Source organism: Gastrolobium bilobum, unplaced genomic scaffold (genome assembly GCF_033153095.1).
Source record: "Gastrolobium bilobum isolate Gb01-03AN ecotype WA unplaced genomic scaffold, APGP_CSIRO_Gbil_v1 utg20919, whole genome shotgun sequence".
NCBI lineage: Eukaryota > Viridiplantae > Streptophyta > Magnoliopsida > Fabales > Fabaceae > Gastrolobium > Gastrolobium bilobum.
Window position 1 is genome coordinate 92,604 of NW_026899982.1, and position 18,410 is coordinate 111,013.

General features: G+C 39.2%; 1 pseudogene; it reads left to right on the top strand.

The window, feature by feature from the left end:
* The window catches only part of LOC133294622 (germin-like protein subfamily 1 member 20), a 29,199-nt pseudogene extending 16,427 nt beyond the window's left edge, over positions 1-12,772 (top strand).
* The last annotated feature ends 5,638 nt before the right edge of the window (positions 12,773-18,410 follow it).

Below are 18,410 nucleotides of genomic sequence, written 5' to 3' on the forward strand. Positions count from 1 at the left end.
ACTAATTGCTACGCTTAGCATTTTAATCCCAAAATTTGGAATCTGAACCTACTCAATTTTACAAGATTTATCATATTTTTATTATATTTTTCGCAGCACCTTTTCGGTATGCGCTTTTCCATAGCCAGTATCAGTTCTGGCATCAGTTCTCATTATTTTAACTTAAAACTTGTTTTACAAGTCCTGTATAACATTCTACGAATATTCATGCACTTATTATAATTTTTCGGGATACTTCATCGGTACGCATTTATACCGAGTAGCAAAACCGGTATCTGCACTTTTCGTCAGAAAAGCGACTTTCAGCTTTAATAAACACTTACCATAATTATTTAAGCCTCATAATAATTACTAGGGTCAATTATGGAATTATTTCTTAATTTCTCATAATTAATTAATTAACTTCCTTAATTAACGGTGCGGGTTCTTACAGATATCATAGTCACCCATTGTCAAACTGGATAGACTCACAGATTTCTAACTCAAAGCGTCAGCTACCACATCGGCCTTGCCAGGATGGTACTTCAACTCAAAGTCGTAGTCCTTCAGGAATTCCATCCATCTTCTTTGTCTCATGTTCAGCTCCTTCTGGTCAAACAGATACTTCAAACTCTTGTGGTCACTGAACACGGCAAACTTCATGCCATAGATAATGCCTCCAAATCTTGAAAGCAAAAACAATCGCTGCCAACTCCAAATCATGAGTCGGGTAATTCTCCTCATGAGGCTTCAACTGCCTCGAAGCATAAGCAATTACTTTGCCCAACTGCATCAACACACAGCCCAGCCCCTTTCCGGAGGCGTCACAATATAGCTCAACCTCCTCAGCAGGATCAGGAAAGACCAACACAAGTGCACTCGTCAGTCTGTCCTTCAACTCCTAAAAGCACTCCTCACTCTCGTGAGTCTACACAAACGGAGTCTTCTTCCGGGTAAGACGAGTCAATGGTAGAACCATCATAGAGAATTCCTTGATTAACCTCCTGTAGTAACCAGCCAAACCCAAGAAACTTCTAACTTCTGTAACCGTGTTGGGCCTCTCCCAATCCAACACGGCCTCAATCTTGTTTGGATCCACTGCAACTCCCTCAGCAGAAATCACATGCCCAAGGAACTTCACTGACTTGAGCCAAAACTCACATTTCGAAGGCTTAGCATAAAGCTTTTTCTCCTTCAGCACTTGCAACATAATCCTCAAGTGCTCCGCATGCTCCTCCTCCATCTTGGAGTAAATCAAAATATCGTCAATGAAGACGATCACAAACTGATCCAAATATGGTTGGAAAATCCGGTTCATATAATCCATGAACATGGCAGGTGCATTGGTGAGTCCAAACGGGATCACCAAATAATCATAATGACCGTATCTCGAGCGAAACGCGGTCTTGGGGACATCCTCCGGCTTAACCCGAATCTGATGGTATCCGGACCAGAGATCAATCTTCGAGTACACGCAAGCACCCTTAAGTTGATCCAACAGATCATCAATACGAGGGAGGGGATACTTGTTCTTGATTGTCACCTTGTTCAACTGCCTGTAGTCGGTGCACAACCGCATAGTCCCATCTTTCTTTTTCACAAAGATTACCGGTGCTCCCCATAGAGACACGCTCGGTCGGATGAAATCTTTCGCTGAAAGATCCTCAATGTGCTTCTTCAGCACTGCCAACTCTGGTGGAGACATCCGGTATGGAGCTAGTGAAATAGGCCCCACACCAGGCAACAAATCAATGGAGAACTCTATTTCCCGCTGTGACGGAAACTCAGGAATCTCCTCAAGAAACACCTCGAGGAATTCCTTCACCACAGGAATGCTAGTGATATCCTCTTGTGTCCTACTCACCAAACCTCCAAACATGACATCACCAAATGCCCCTACTCTCAAGGCTCTCCTAGCCTGCAACACTGAAATATAAGGCGAGGAACTGGCTGTGGAATCACACGGAGACATCACCACTCGCTTCGCATAGAAATCAATCATCACACAATTCTTGGACAACCAATCCATGCCAAGGATGATTTCCAAATTAGCCATCAACAATCCTATCAGATCCACCGAAAACTCACGGCCATCCCACTGAAACACGACATCTCGATGTACAGTGGAGGTATCACACTTTTCTCCGGTGGCGGTTGTCACACACAACGGTGGAGAAAGCACAGCACTGGACAACTCAAGCCCCACAACAATTGTAACACCTCGTGTAAACCCGATTTGTTAACAAGTCATCGTATTCAGCCACGCTTAATTAAAAATGCGGAATAACTTTTTACTTTCAATTATGACGTCATTATTACTACCAAGTTGAATTACTTAATTCATTTGAAAAATATTATTTGTATGTAAATTATAAATAGACAGCTAACTGAATTACCTAAATACATAAATATCTGTGAGTATCTAAGTCACGAAACTACAACACGTAGACCGGACATAATCCTGATACAATTATACAACTCGAATCTAAAAGCATAAAGTCAAGTCAATGTGGCATGGACAATCCCCATGCTCACCAAATAAGGCAACATAGCCAACATAGTCTCCACACAATAATCCATAAGATGAAGCTAAACACATAATAGCAACAAACATAATCCAGCATCCAAGCATAATCAGCATAAGCATATAAGCATCAATCAACTAAGCTCCGGCCTCCTGCCGCCCGAGGTCTCAACCCCCGAGCTACCTGAACCTGAAAATAGTGCCCCAAACGTGGGGTGAAATCTCTAAACAAAAATCTCAGTAAGGCAAAGGGTCCTCAAGGATCTTCCACCCCAAGCTCACTTACGTGTACAATATAAGTTCCAAAAGTAGTTTAGGAGTATAAGTTCCAAAACCAGTGCAATGCAGCAGATAATCATGTCATGTGTGTTATAACTATTCTACTGATCAGAGAAGTGCAGGAATACGTCTATTACCCACACAGTACGCGCCCATGCCGTACTTGCCCACAGGATCACATCCCGTCTAGGCGAACACCACATACATATCATAAGGCATTAGCACTTAACAACTCAATATCATTTCAATAAAACAATACATGAAAACACATCATGCATATAACCATCCCCCCATGGGACATGGTGGAACCAACAATGGCTAAGCCGAGGACATGAAAGCTTACCTTGCAAGCTAACTATCCAAGCCAAGCTCACACTAGCTCAATGCCCACAAACAGCACAATCACAATATGTTTATACAATAATTAACCATCAATAATCATTGCTCAAGACTTCATTAAGTGATTAAGGCTTTCTAACTCATTTTAAGTCATTTCATGCTGTTTCTGCAGGAGGTATTCAAATACTCCCCGATGAGTATTCGAATACTCCCAGTCTCCAGAAAGTATTCGATTACTTTCCCATAAGTATTCGAATACCACAAGGTATTCGAATACCAACACCCAAGTATTCGAATAGTACCCAGTATTCGAATAGTTATTCAAGGTATCCGAATACTTTTCTTCCCATAAAAGTATCCTAATACTCCATCAAGGAGTATTCGATTACCAGAGGAAAAGTATTCGAATACTACTCGAAAAGTATTCAAATACTTCTCCTCTAAAATGCAGAAATCTGAACTGCCATCTGCATAATCCCATTTTTAAGTGTCCTAACGTGATTTGGAGTCCAATGACTCCGTCAACAGATGTTTATTAACATATTAGGAACTCAGAAACACAATCCTTAACTCAAATGATCCAAGTTTCATGTTTTAATTGATTAAACAAGCTTAAATCATCAAAATGATAAATAGGTGATCATGGTATACCTCTAAGGCTCATAACTCCAAAAATGAGACACAAAAGGGTCCTCTACTCAGCACCACAAAGCTGACTTTGCCAAGTCACGAAAATACCACACAAGCTTGGACCTTTCTACTCAAAGATGGCTCCTTGAAGCCTCTGAAGGAAAGGAAATGGCTCTCACCAAAGAGGAATACCAACTCAGCCCACAAACAGTGAGCTCAGCCTTCCCACACACAATCTAGAGGCTGTAAAAACTCAGAATAGGGTGGCTCTCAACTTCACAAGGTTTACTCTCAATATCTATGGTGATTCAATGAAGAAACAAGGAAGAGAATGGCCATTTGGCTCTCAAGGTGAAGGAAGGCAAGCAATGAAATAGTGACAAAGGCTGGTCAGCCTCCAAAGGTCACGTAGCAAGTAGGAAAATGCCTAGGGTTTTGTGCAAATTGTATATATATAGGCATTTAAGTTTTAAGAAAACTGTATTAGCACTAATAGCTACACTTAGCATTTTAATCCCAATCTCAGGATTCTGGACCTACTCATTTTTCTAGGATTTGTCATATTTTTATTTTATTTTTCGCAACACCTTTTCGATATGCGCTTTTACATAGCTAGTATCAGTTCTGGCACCAGTTCTCACTATTTTGATTTGAAACTTGTTATACTAATCCTATATATTATTTTAGGAATATTCCCACACTTATTATAATTTTCCGGGATACTTCACCGGTACACACTTATACCGTGGAGCAGAACCAGTATCTGCACTTTTCGTCAGAAAAGCGACTTTCAACATTATTAATTACTTTCTGTAATTATTCAAGTCTTCTCATAATTATTAGGATCAATTATGAAATTACTTTCAACGTGGGGTGAGATCTATAAACAGAAATCTCAGTAAGACAAGGGGTCCTCAAGGATCTCTCCACCCCAAGCTAAGTCACTTACATGTGCAATATAAGCTCTAAAAGCAGTAAAACAGTATAAGTTCCAAAATCAGTGCAATACAACAGATAATCATGCCATGTGTGTCAAAATATCCTACTGGCCAGAGAAATGCTGGAATTAAATACGTCTAAAACCTACAATCAGTGCAAGACACCACTTGCACCCACCCACAAAATCTCCCTATTGTATGTCTCCACATACTCAGGCTTACCATCTAGGTGACACAACACATGCATATCATGAAGCACTTGCACATAACAGCTCAACAACAATTCAAATATTAATACATGAAAACACATCATGCATATAAACCATTCTCCCATGGGGTATGGTGGAACCAACAATGGTTAAACCAAGGACACGAAAGCTTACCTCTTAAGCAATCAATCCAAGCCAAGTCTACACTAGCTCAATGCCCACAAACAGCACAATCAGAATCTGTTTATACAATAAATAATCATAGTCTAAGGTTCCATTAAGTGATTAAGGCTTTCCCACTTGTTTTAGGTGATTTCATGCAAATTCTGCAGGAGGTATTTGAATAGTCCTCAATTAGTATTCAAATACTCCATATCTCCAGAAAGTATCCGAATACTTTCACTTAAGTATCCGAATACCACAAGGTATCTGAATACTTTTCACTCAGTATCCGAATACCACAAGGTATTCGAATACATTTCCTACAGTATCCGAATACTACCCACTATTCGAATAATTCTTCTAAGGTATCTGAATACTTTTCTTCCTAGAAAAGTATCCCAATACTCCTTCAAGGAGTATTCGACTACCTGCTGATGAGTATTCGAATACTCCACGAAAAGTATTTGAATACTTATCAGACAGAATGCAAAAACTCGAGCAGTTTATTGTATAACACCATTTTTAATGGTCCAAACTCGATTTGAAGCCCAATAACAGCATCAACAAATGTTCATTAACATATTTTAAACATAGATTATCAGTCCTTAACTCAAATGTTTGAAGTTTCCTTTTTTAATGGATTAAACAAACTCAAATCATGAAAATACCAAAGAGGTGATCTTGGTATACCTCAAGTGTCTCAAACTCAGAAAAAGAGAATAACTTGGAGCTTCCAACACAGCTCCAAGGTTCTGACTTTGCAAGGGAACGAAAATACACTACATGCTTGGACCTTTCACCATCAAAATGGTTTCTTGAAGCCTTAAATGACAAGACAATGGCCTACTCAACAAAGCTCAGAAAAATATCCCCCAAAGCCTCTAAAACTCAGAAGCTAAACTCAGAAATGGAGTCTCCCACTCACTCCCAAGGCAAGCCCCCACTCACACAAGGTATTTTGGTGAAGAGAACAAGAAGAAAAGTGGCACCTTTGGCTCACAAGAGGAAGGGAAGATGAAGGTGGCAAGAAGAGGCACTCAGCTACTGAAGCACAAGGAGAAAGACACGTAGAATCAGTTTTGAAGAATGAAAAGTGACATAGAAAGGTGTGCCCTTAAGTATGTATAGTCCCATTAAGTTTTAAGCGTCAGTATTAGCACTAATAGCTACGCTTAATATTTTAATCCCAAACTTTGGATTCTGAACCTAGTCATTTTTCTCAGATTTATCATATTTTTATTTTATTTTTCGCAGCACTTTTCCGGTACGCGCCTTTAAGTAGCCGGTATCAGTTCTGACGCCAATTCTCATTATTTTGACTTGCAACTTGACATACTAGTCCTATATATTATTCTAGTGATATATACACACTTTTCATAATTTTCTGGGATACTTCATCAGTACGCATTTATACCGTGAGGCAGAACCGGTATCTGCACTTTTCGTCAGAAAAACGACTTCCAACATTCTTAATCACTTACCAAAATTATTTAAGTCTTCTCATAATTATTAGGGTCAATTATGAAATTATCTCATTAATCTCAAAATTAATTAATTAAATTCCTAAATTAACGGTGCAGGTTCTTACATTCACCCCACCTTTTAAGAATTTTGTCCGCAAAATTAGAAGCATACCTATCCCGAAACTCGGGGTATTGCCGGAGAAGCTCGTCCTCTCGCTCCCAAGTACATTCCTCAGGAGTTCTTCCTGTCCATTACACCTTGACCATCAGAGTTATCTTGCTCCTCAGCTTCTTCTCGCCACGATCGAGAATCTTGAGTGGTCCAACAGGAGTTTTCAAGTTCTCTCGAACTTCCACATCATCCGGTTGCACCACGTGCGAGGGGTCTGCTATGTATCTTCGAAGCTGAGACACGTGAAACACGTCATGGATGTTGGCAAAGTTTGGAGGCAAGGCAAGCCAGTAGGCAACAGGCCCTACCCTACCAAGGATTTGGTATGGCCCAATGAATCTCGGGCTAAGCTTCCTCACTCCGAGGGCTCGACCAACACCGGTGACAGGTGAAAGTCTCACAAACACGTGTTCTCCCTCACTGGACTCCAGTGGACGATGCTTAACATCAAAATAGCTCTTCTGGCAATTATGCGCCTGCTTCTATTTGATCATCTAAATCTGCTGGGTGGTATCTTGCACAAATTCCAAGCCAAACAACTCCTTGTCTCCAACCTCAGACCAACAGGTAGGAGTCTGACACCTCCTACCATACAGCGCCTCGTAGGGTGCCATGCCCAGGCTAGCATGAAAACTGTTGTTGTAAGAAAACTCAACCAATGGCAGGTACCTATCCCATGCTGAACCCTGCTCCAAGGTTCAAGCCCTTAACATGCCCTCCATGGTCTGGATGGTCCGCTCAGTCTGTCCATCAGTATGAGGGTGATAGGCGGTACTCAATCTCAACTGAGCCCCAAAAGCTTCCTACAGCGCCTCCCATAACCGAGATGTGAACTTTGGGTCCTTATCACTGATGATACTCTCGGGCACCCCGTGAAGCCTCACGATCTCGCGAACATAAAGCTTATCCATCTGCTCTCGCGAACATAATCCTCAGGCGCTCTGCATGCTCCACTCTTAGAGTAAATCAAAATATCGTCAATGAAGACGATCACAAAGCGATCTAAGTACGGCTGAAAAATACGGTTCATGTAATCCATGAACACCGCCGGTGCATTGGTGAGTCCAAATGGGATCACCAAATACTCATAATTATTGTTGATCACATTTGGCATTACAACACTACCACCATGCAATTGAATTTTTGATGAGTCCAAACATCAAATATGATTGAAGAAATAACATGGATTGCATATATTTAAGCATTAGATGAACATCATGAAAAAATTGAATGAAAAGAACTTCAAAACTAGAATTTTAAATTGACTAGGAAAGGCTCGACATACTACTTAAACACCGAAACATTTCCCTAAGGTGAATATTACAGTGGATTTACGCCACCAGGTTAAACAATTATACTTACTTTGTCTTATTCCCGTCATTTTTGCGTTAGTTTTATAATATAGTATCTAAAACTGGTTAAAAGTCCATCAATTTGTCATATTGTTCAGGGTTGACCATATTACCCTTGTGCCGCCTCAAGCTGGTTGTCCATTGATAAACCTTTGGTTTACCATGTTTTTAGGCTAAATTATATGAGAAATATATCATAGATTGCATGGAATTCAAGGTTTTACAACATATAAACCATAAGTTAGGAATTTGAGCTACCGTTTTGATTTTCTTTGCTTTTTGAAGGTAAAACCACACTTGTTGGTGCTAAGAAGTGATGAAGAAATTATGACAAAGAGTTGCAGCTCAAAATGAACCTAAGGAAGCCAAAATAGTACAAGTCAAGGGTGAAAAGAGCATGCTCGAGCGCGTCCAGGCAGGAAGATCAGCCAAATTGAGCAATTCAGGACGCTCAAGCGCCCAAATTATAAGAATTCACCATCGAGGAGCACACTCGAGCGCCCAAATGGCCACTCGAGCGCGTGTGGGCAGACATAATTCCTAAATTTATGCACAGGAGCGCGCTTGAGCGCCCTGTACCGCGCTTGAGCGCCCAAATACGAATCCAATCAGCCCAAGATTTTGATTTGATTTGCTAATTGATACAGATTTATAATATTTTAAATAAAAATGGAAACAAATCAAATCTTGATTTATTAATTGATAAGATTCATGGAGAGATTATATGGAGAATTAAAAAGATATGGCTTCAATGGTTATAAATAAGGAGATGAGAGTCAAGAAAAAAGGGAATTAACCAATCCAAAGAATTACACAGAGACTTGAGGGAGGAATCCTGTTGCGGAGAGTTGGAGCACTGAGGAATCAAGTCGACATCACACCAATGGAGGCTTGGGGTTCTCTTTTCTTTATTATTGCTTTTGAATTCAGTATGCTAGGCTAGATTTTTATGTAGTTAGGGGTAGATGGAACCCAATTGAATCTTTATGTTTTGAATTAAAAAATCTCTAAATTATTTTCTTTTTATATTTGAATAAATTTATCTGTCTTTAATGCTTACTATGAGTTTTCTCCTTATAGATTGATTTAGGGGAATTGTATAACAATAGGGATGTTGGTGCATGAACCCTGACTTGGTAAATTTATCACAATCCTTGTGATCTAGGGATAAACATAGGGTAATTGTGCAATCTTTAAATTCTTGATCTTAATGCATGTTTTCTTGGGGAATAATCGGGGAACTAGAGTTATTCCAAGATCACATAGATTTAGGGTAACAAGGAATTGAGCCCTAATTAACTTAGAAATAATTGATTGGCAATATATTAAGAACAGATTCTTGATTGTTTAATTCATAACATAAAGAGGATATTGGGGGAAGTCAGAACCTTAACTACGCTCTTTCTTGATTTTTAAAACTTTCATCTTTTTACTTTCTTGTTTTTAATTTTAAATTGCATGTTATTAATTGTTTTTAATTTCAATTCTTTTCTTCTCAAATTCGATTGTCCAACTAAATCGTTGTTAGCGAACTAGTGCTTGAAAACCAATCCTCGTGGGAACGATCTCGTACTCAGTACACTTTTATTACTTTTACGACCGGTGCACTTGCCGAAGTCGCAACATTCATTGTCCTGCTTCATAGTCGCTAGTTTCCTATTAATGGAGAACCTTGGCATCACCAATCAGTGCTTGTATAGCAACTTCTTCGAAAGCTACCTAAGTTTATCATATTGGGATATCGCTCCCTTGCAATAAAAATATTAAGAGGTTCTTGTTTAGCACATGAATTTATTATAAAGTTATCCTTCTTAGTGCTAGCACCTACCTATCTCGGCAAGCATCAAACTTCTCACACACCTCTCGTAGCGTGATCTCAGAGGCCAACAAAAAACCTCTTTGATCGTGCACCACTGCCATCATTGACCATGGTTGCTTCTGACAAGAGTGTTGTCTCAGACACTAGACATCCCACCATCATGCTCCTCAATGGCTGGAATTATATGTCATGGAAGCGCAAAATCATTGTCTCACTCGGTGGGCGCTACAAAGACTCCCATCTCACTGACCCAGCTTTGTCTAATACTGACGCCACATACACTACTTGGTAGGCATCCAACAACCAAGTACTGACATAGCTGTTAAACTCAATGGAATTTGAATATTTTGATATTGCCAAGGACTATTGGGAATCAGTTGCGTAACACTTTGGGCATGAAAATATCGCCTCTCGTATCTTTGAGCTTCAACAAGAAATTCACATGACCCACCAGCTTCCTTAATCTCAATCGTTCACAGAGTATCTTGGCCAACTAAAGAAAAAATAAGATGAGCTTGATAGAACTATCCCACAACAACGATGATGATTGACTATGTGACCTAAGAGGAGCAAGATTGGGTGTTTACTCTCCTCATTGGCATCGGGTCAGAATATGAGTTTCTCAAGCATCAGATCCTGATAACATCATCTTAATAACTTATCCCTTTCTTTCCTTCACTGTTGTATATAACATCATTCAACAAGAGAAGAGCACAGTCGTGCAATAAAGCCGGTGTTTCCCATCACCAATGATTGCACCGACCACTCTATACACCACTTGTTTGCCCAAGAGATCCCTTTGCCTTATGGAGGCGGTTCCTCCTCTTCTAGTTATACTTCGACTTCTACATGTCACTTGGGTCGTTCAGGTCCTAAAGGAAGAGGGAAAGGTCATGGTAGCAATCGATACCACTATGATCATTGCAAAAAAATAGTCATTCTCGTGAACAATACTGACTTCTACACCCACATCTCAAAAACTCCAAGAAGCGCATAATTGGTGGAAACAATACTGTTTCACAACCACCTTAAGGGGAATTACCTAGCGACCTCAAAATATACATTGGGGAGACTTTATATTTACCAACAAGAATATCTTAACCTTAGCGCTAATAGAAAATCTTCTGATGCTAGTCACTCCATTCATGGTGGTATATCCTCTACACTTACTATTACTTCTTCTCAATCCTTGACTTTTGATTTAGGTGCTACAGAGCATATGTGCCATGATTCCACCTTATTATGTGATATACCTGATACTAATAACATTGCTCCTATAACTATTACAAATGGAAATAAGGTTCCTGTTATGGGTTTGGAAAAAATTAATTTATTTGACACACTACTAGATACATTATTTATTCCATCTTTATATGCTAATTTACTATCAGTTGCTAAACTTCCACAAGATCTACATTGCAATGTCATATGGTTTTGCAAAAAAGGTAATATTTCAGGACACTCACACCAGGAGGAAGATTGGTGAAGGTTCATGTCAAAATGGTTTATACTTGCTCCTTAAGTTAACTCTGGGCCCTTCAACTACTTGTAGGCCGAATGAATCCCAATAATGGCATTAGTGCATGGGTAACCCTTCGAGGAGTTAGGCGTTAAAATGCTGAAGGAGAGCGTTTTAACAGGCTTCTTGGTGTTAAAACACTAGGAGTGGGAATTTTTACATGCATAATCGGGGTTGGGGCGTTGGGTGTCAAAACGCTGAGTATGGGCGTTTTAACACTCTACCCCAACAACGAAAGATTCATGCAGTAAAATGATAATATCTTGAGTTAGGGAATTCCAAATTGAGTGAGGTTTGAACCTATGTGAATTTAACACATAGGGTTATAATCCGACCCATTCTTAGAACTATTGGGAAAGGGAATTATACCCAGTTTAAACATGAAGTTGATGCTTTGTTATAGAAAGTCCAGATGCAAGAGTTATCTTACGAGTTTTGTAACTCGGGCTATACTTAACCAAATGGTTAATGGTATACCTTTTCACAAAGTTCAAGAAGTCTAGTTTAACATACTAAAAGATTGGACTTAATGGTTAAATAGATTAGTACCACTTTTGGAAAACAAAAGGGTTGCTCAATGTTAAACATGGATAAAGTAAGTTTTGTGTCATGTTGGTCTATAGGGACCATCCGGTAATGTCATAGAATTAATGTATGATATCTAAAGCAAGGTTTAAGTATTCCACAGGATTTTTTAGTTATAAGTACGATTTTGAATTGTTTTAAATGTGGAAAGAGTTTTAAGCAGAAAATAATTACGTCTAAAAAGAAAAAGTTTAGCCGTATTTTAATTCAACTGCTATGATTGTAACTGCACTTAATATCATACGTAAAGATAACAAACCAAACCGGTGTATAACGGGATCTTACACAAAGACACAAAACTTGTTACAGCTAAAGATTTCTTCAAACATGTTGAACCCAGCAATGCCTCTAACCCTCTCAGCTCACAAGTGACTCTCGTGAGTGTTACTGAGCTATTCGAACTAAACACACTTGGGATATCACTGGGTCGCATTGATTTTGTACCAAAGGGTTTAAACCCTCCTCACACTCACCCACATGTCTCAGAGATCCTTGTAGTAGTTGAAAGAACTCTCCTTGTTGGATTTGTCACATCAAATCAAGACAACAATCGTCTATTCCGAAAGTAATTGACAAGGGTGATGTGTTTGTGTTCTCAATTGGTCTCATTCATTTCTAACTTAATGTGGGAAACATCAATGTTGTTGCTGCTCTCAGTAATCAAAATTCAAGAGTTATCACAATTGCAAATTCTCTGTTTAAAGCAAATCCTCTTATTTCTCCAGAGGTTCTTACCAAAGCATTCCAAGTGGACAAGAGCGTAATTGATTATCTACCGCAACAAATATGGTACAACAACTAGTTCAAAAACATGAATGTTTATTTCGTAAATAGTTACTATAAATAATAAATAGAATGCATGTGGGTTATATTATATATCAATATATTCCGTAGGTGTTCTTTTGTATTTTATTTTCGTTTAATACTAGTATTGTGAGTATAATAAAACAACTACATTATGCCCCTCTTAGTAACATCATCATAAATTTTCAATCATCGAAAGGTAATGATCTTCACAAACTTGAAAAAAAATTAATCACCGACAATGCTTAAGTACTGCATGGCATTCAAAGAATCAGAATCTAGAATATTTTGTCTAATGGACTTGTACATGTAATATTTAATTCTCTCAATGGCTAAAGAGGAGACAATAGAATTGTATGCTCTTCTTCTTATAGAGCCATGTTTACATTCATAACTACAACATTTGCTTTCATACACTCAACCCACTCTTCAAGATTTGTCTCAATCAATGTTTTATGGAATTGAATTGTACATCAATTAATATAGGAAACATACAAAAGTGTGAGACATTCCACGCAATTAGTCTCCTCAATAGAGTGGCAATTTGTGTTGAATCCGATGGGTCAACCCCTAAAATGGGGCAGGTTGAGTTATGCATTTCAACCCACCAACCCACCTTAACCCTCCCCGCTTAGTTGTGGGTCAAAACGGGTTGGCGGTGGGTCGGGGCGAGTTGGCCGACCCACGGGTCATTTTTTATTTGTTACTAAACTTTTGTGATATGAAATTTTTTTATCTTAGTACTTCCCTAGAAAAAATAAAGAAGAAAGACTTTATTTATGACAAAGGTTATCCATATATGGAGGCAAAAATAAGTTTTTAAAAAATATCTGACTGAATATTAGTATACATTTAGGCTAGAATAGATTGGAAAAAAACTAAGAAAATTTTGAAATGAAAATAAGAAATATTATAAAATTAATAAAATATAATTTATTTTTTTTACTTTATTTTTTATTTTTTATGAGGGTTGACCCGCCAACCCACCACAAAACAGGATGGGTTGGGATTTTCAGCCCATATCAAAATGCGGGACGGAGCGGTCCAACCCGTTTTTGACGGGTTGGCGGCGGGTCGGGACGGGCCGAACCATTTTGCCACCTCTACTCCTCAATTGTCTAACTAACCCCTTTTTGTCGGGTCGGGGCGGGTTGGATGTGAGCTCTCCATTTTATTTTTATTTTTGAGATATTCCAACTGGTTCATCGTTTCATGACTAGTCCGATTCGGGGCGAGTCCCGGGATTAAGACTTTAAACAACTCCTAAAGACAATACTGAAGAGGATCAAACATATGCTGTCACCCTCACTTGCTCAGTTTCCTGATAAATTGTAAATTATGACGAAGGGAAATGAATTACAACAGATGAGAAATTTCACAATCAATGCATATCATTTTATAGAACTCAACAAAAATAGGGCATTTAAATTTACAAGAACTTACTGTTAACGTAATAATTATTTTTCAAACCTTCAAGAATTATGCCACCAATGACACTCTAATAGCGTATGTCCATTAATGATACATTATATAATCTATAATGTACAATCCACAAAGTTTGCTTGCAACTTATAAAATAAATAATTAGTCTTGCAATACGCAAACTCATAACCAATGTTATAAAAATTGGACCAGTGAACGTCCTAGTTGGGGTATTGGGTCAATAGCTCATTGGCCCAACAAATAGATCACCAGTTGAATCTCATAATTTGAATTTATATGAAAGTATATAATAAATAGGGTTCGCTTTTTTTGCAGTTACTGCAGATAAGTTATGTGCAGTAAGCCCAATACGACGTCGTTTTGGGACGAAAATCATGATGTTTTTAATTTTAATTTATTTCAGGGTTATTATAGTCTTTATAAATATAATTTTTTAATCTTTCAATCCCAAAACGACGTCGTTTTGGAAGTAAATGCAGAGAATTTATCTGCATTAACTGCAGAAACATTTTTCTGCAATAAATATATTAGAAGTAATAAAATGTCTCAAATGAGCCATTGGTATTGTGATTGTTGTCTCTTATTTAATGCAATGTGACTTGGGTTTAACTTTTGCTGGGTGCATATTCTATAAAAATATTTTTTAAAAAAATACTAAATTGGTTCAACCATTGAACCAATATGGGTTTTCACAAACCGAGTCTCAGTGATGGGGTAAAAAATGGGTTAGGCGCGTACTCTCACGCGCACGAATTTTCTCGATCAGCTAGGGTTTTCTTTTTCTTCGTGTCTTTTTCGTTGAAGGTTACTTTAATGGGGGAAGCGAATTTAATCAATAGCGAGTTACTGTCCATGTCAAGGAGGAGTACTAAACGATCCAAAAATGGTGAGGAGATTCCAACGGAAACAAGGATGAGGGAAACACTGAAGGAGTATCAATCTGGACCTCCAGTGATTGAAAAACAAAGATCATTTGCTGAAGTAACGGGGATAGAGAACAGCGTGTCTGGAGATGACATACCCTAGTTAATCGAAGAGAATGAACCTGACCAGGAACCTCTGGATCCATGCTTGGGTGAGATAACAGAATGGGGTTTCCAAACAGTGATATGGGAGGATGGCTCGGTGGAAATCAGGAGCAACAAGGAAGCCAGAACAAGGATGCACCAACGTTGGAAGAACGCTCTCATAGTAAAGCTACTGGGAAAAAGGTAGGGGTCGAATTTAAGAAGAAAAGATTGGAGTCCCTGTGGGCTAAGGCGGGAAGCATAACAGTGCAGATCTTGGGAATGACATCTACTCAGTCCGATTTAGTAGTCTAGAAGATCTAAACCTAGCCATCACGGGTGGCCCATGGGTCATCTTAGGCCATTATCTTGCAACGAGGAAATGGGAGCCATGCTTTGATCCTGACAAAGCCAACATCCATAAGGTGGCAGCATGGGTTAGGCTTCCAGGTATTCCCCAAGAATACTGTGAATTCCCGTTTCTCAGCCATTTGGGATCTGTTATAGGTAAAGTCCTAAAAGTGGATAAAACCACTTCCACTGGGGACAGGGCTAGGTTCGCGAGAGTTTGCATAGAGATTGATCTCTCAAACCCCTTGAGAGGGGAGTAAATTCTTGACGGGTGTAGGAAAAAAGTTGAATATGAGGGGTTATTCCTCATTTGTCTCAAATGTGGGAGATATGGTCACAATTCAGACACTTGCCCAGATTTTGCTAAGCCAACATCGACACCCAGACCTGAAGGAGCTCAGGAACAGCCTGTTGAGAACCCTGGCCCTCAAGGAGTTGGGCCGTGGATGGTAGTGCAGCGCAGGAAAAAAGGCCCTCAATATTTCCAGAAAGTGGAAAATGGCAACAACAGAACTTTTGGTGAAGATTTATCCAATAGAAAAATCTTGGGTGGCCCCATGACAGTGCTGAAAAATGAGAGAGTCACTCAGAAAAATGTTTATGTAAATATTTCTGAGGCTGGTGCTTCCAACTCGAAGGTTAACAAGGAGAATGACTCAGTGGATATGAAAAGCCAACCCCTAGCTGAGGGGATGAAGTTTTTAGCAGTAGCCTCTACTGCTAAGAAAAATCCAGGAGCAAAATCCTCTGTACCTATCCCAAAGAAGGGTCTTGTTAAGACCCAAAGTGCTAAAGGAAAAGGAGTTACTGTCAGTTCCCCTGCTAATCACTGCTCAAGTAATAGTTCTTTGCAATTACACATTCAAAATCCCACTGCTTTTTCTCTTGGTCATCAGAAAGGCAAACTATGGGGAGACCTGATGATGGCTGTGGAAATTTCTTCTGAAGATGGTAACCCTGAAGGCCTTAGCAGTAACACTCCTGTTGTCTGTTTAAATGGTGATGACACAATGAAGGATCCTGACCCCCCTGATCTTGTTATGGGAGAAGAAACAAGAATGGTGGAAGTTCAATCAGGTATGGACCTGGAATCTTCTCTATCTGATAATCTTATCAATGCTATGATTGTTAGTAGTTTAGGGTGTATTGATGGAGAGGCTGGAAGTCAGGAAACTAATGTTGAGAGTCAAGTTTTGAGTAGCAAGAACTCTGGAATCTTGCAAAAACCCCATGTTTCCCAATGAATGTCCTTACCTAGAACTGTAGAGGTACTGCCAAGAAACAGTTTAAAAGCACTTTCAGCAGATTTCGAAGGAAGTATAAAGTGAGGGTGGCTGCAATTTTAGAACCTAGAGTTAGTGGTAAGAAAGCCATTAGCATAATTCGTAGCTTGGGATATTCCAACTACTTAATTGCTGATGCAAAAGGCTTTGCTGGTGGGATTTGATTAGTTTGGAATCCCAATTATGTGAAGATTTCTCTTCAAGTTATTCATGATCAGTTCATTCATGTTTGGGTGGAATTTCCAGGCAAGAAAAGTTTCTTTTGGACAGCTGTATATGCTAACCCTCATGATGGGATTCGTAGGGTGCTATGGGAGGATTTGAAGCAAATAGGAAGAACAATGAATGGACCCTGGATGCTATATGGTGATTTCAATGAAATATCCTCAGCTTCTGAGAAAAGAGGAGGGGGACCTGTGGACTTTAATCGTTGCAGTAGATTTAATAATGTGCTTGATGCTTGTGGGGTGATGGACTTGGAGGGTGGGGGGAATAGGTTCACTTGGAAGGGACCCAAATTTCTTCATCTTGAAAGAGTCTATAAAAGATTAAATAGAGCAGTATCAAATGATGATTAGAGAGCTAATTTTGAGGAGGCTGATGTCCTAGTTCTCCCTGGGCTTTTTTCTGATCACAGTCCTATCCTGGTTAGAATGGAGAAGGAGAAGACCAGGTGGAGAGAGAGGCCTTTTAGATTCTTAGCCATTTGGCAGAATGACCCTAGATTTAATTTTTCCCTTAAAGAGAATTGGAATCAGTCTGCTAACTTGCTGGAGAGTGTAAACTCTTTTATCCCATTATTAAAGGAGTGGAATAGGAATATCTTTGGATTCACTCATTTTAGAAAGAATAGAGTGATAGCTTGCATGGAGGGTATTCAGAGCCAACTTAATTCCAGAAATCGTTATCAGCTTGAGGAGTTGGAAACTAAGCTGAGGAAGGAGCTTTCTGAAATTCTGGATCAAGAGGAATATATATGGTATCAAAAGTATAGGGGTGAATGGATCAGATATGGTGATAGAAACACTCAGTTTTATCACACTTGTACCCTGATTTGCAGGAAAAAAAACAAGATCCTAAAACTCCAGGATAGTAAAGGTTGCTGGGTGGCTGGAGAAGAGGACCTAATTGCTTTAGCCAGAGGATTTTTTATTGATTTGTTCAAGGAAAATAATGTTGCTCTAGTTTGGGTAACAACTAACAGCAGCTGGCCAGAATTAAGAGAGGATCAACTTGCTAGTCTATCACTTAATATTTCTATTGAGGATATCAAAAAGGCTTTTTTTCAAATGCCTCCTCTTAAAGCCCCAGGACCAGATGGGCTTCCAGCCATGTTCTATCAAAGGAATTGGGATACTTTTAAAGCCCAAATTTTCAATAGCATTCAGTTTTATCTCCAGCATCCAGAACAGATTAGAGAGGTAAACCATACACTCATTGCTCTCATTCCTAAAATTGACAGGCCTTGCTTGATGAGGAAGTTCAGGCCTATTGCTTTATGCAATTCTGTTTACAAGGGCCTCAGTAAGATCCTGGTCAACAAAATCAAACC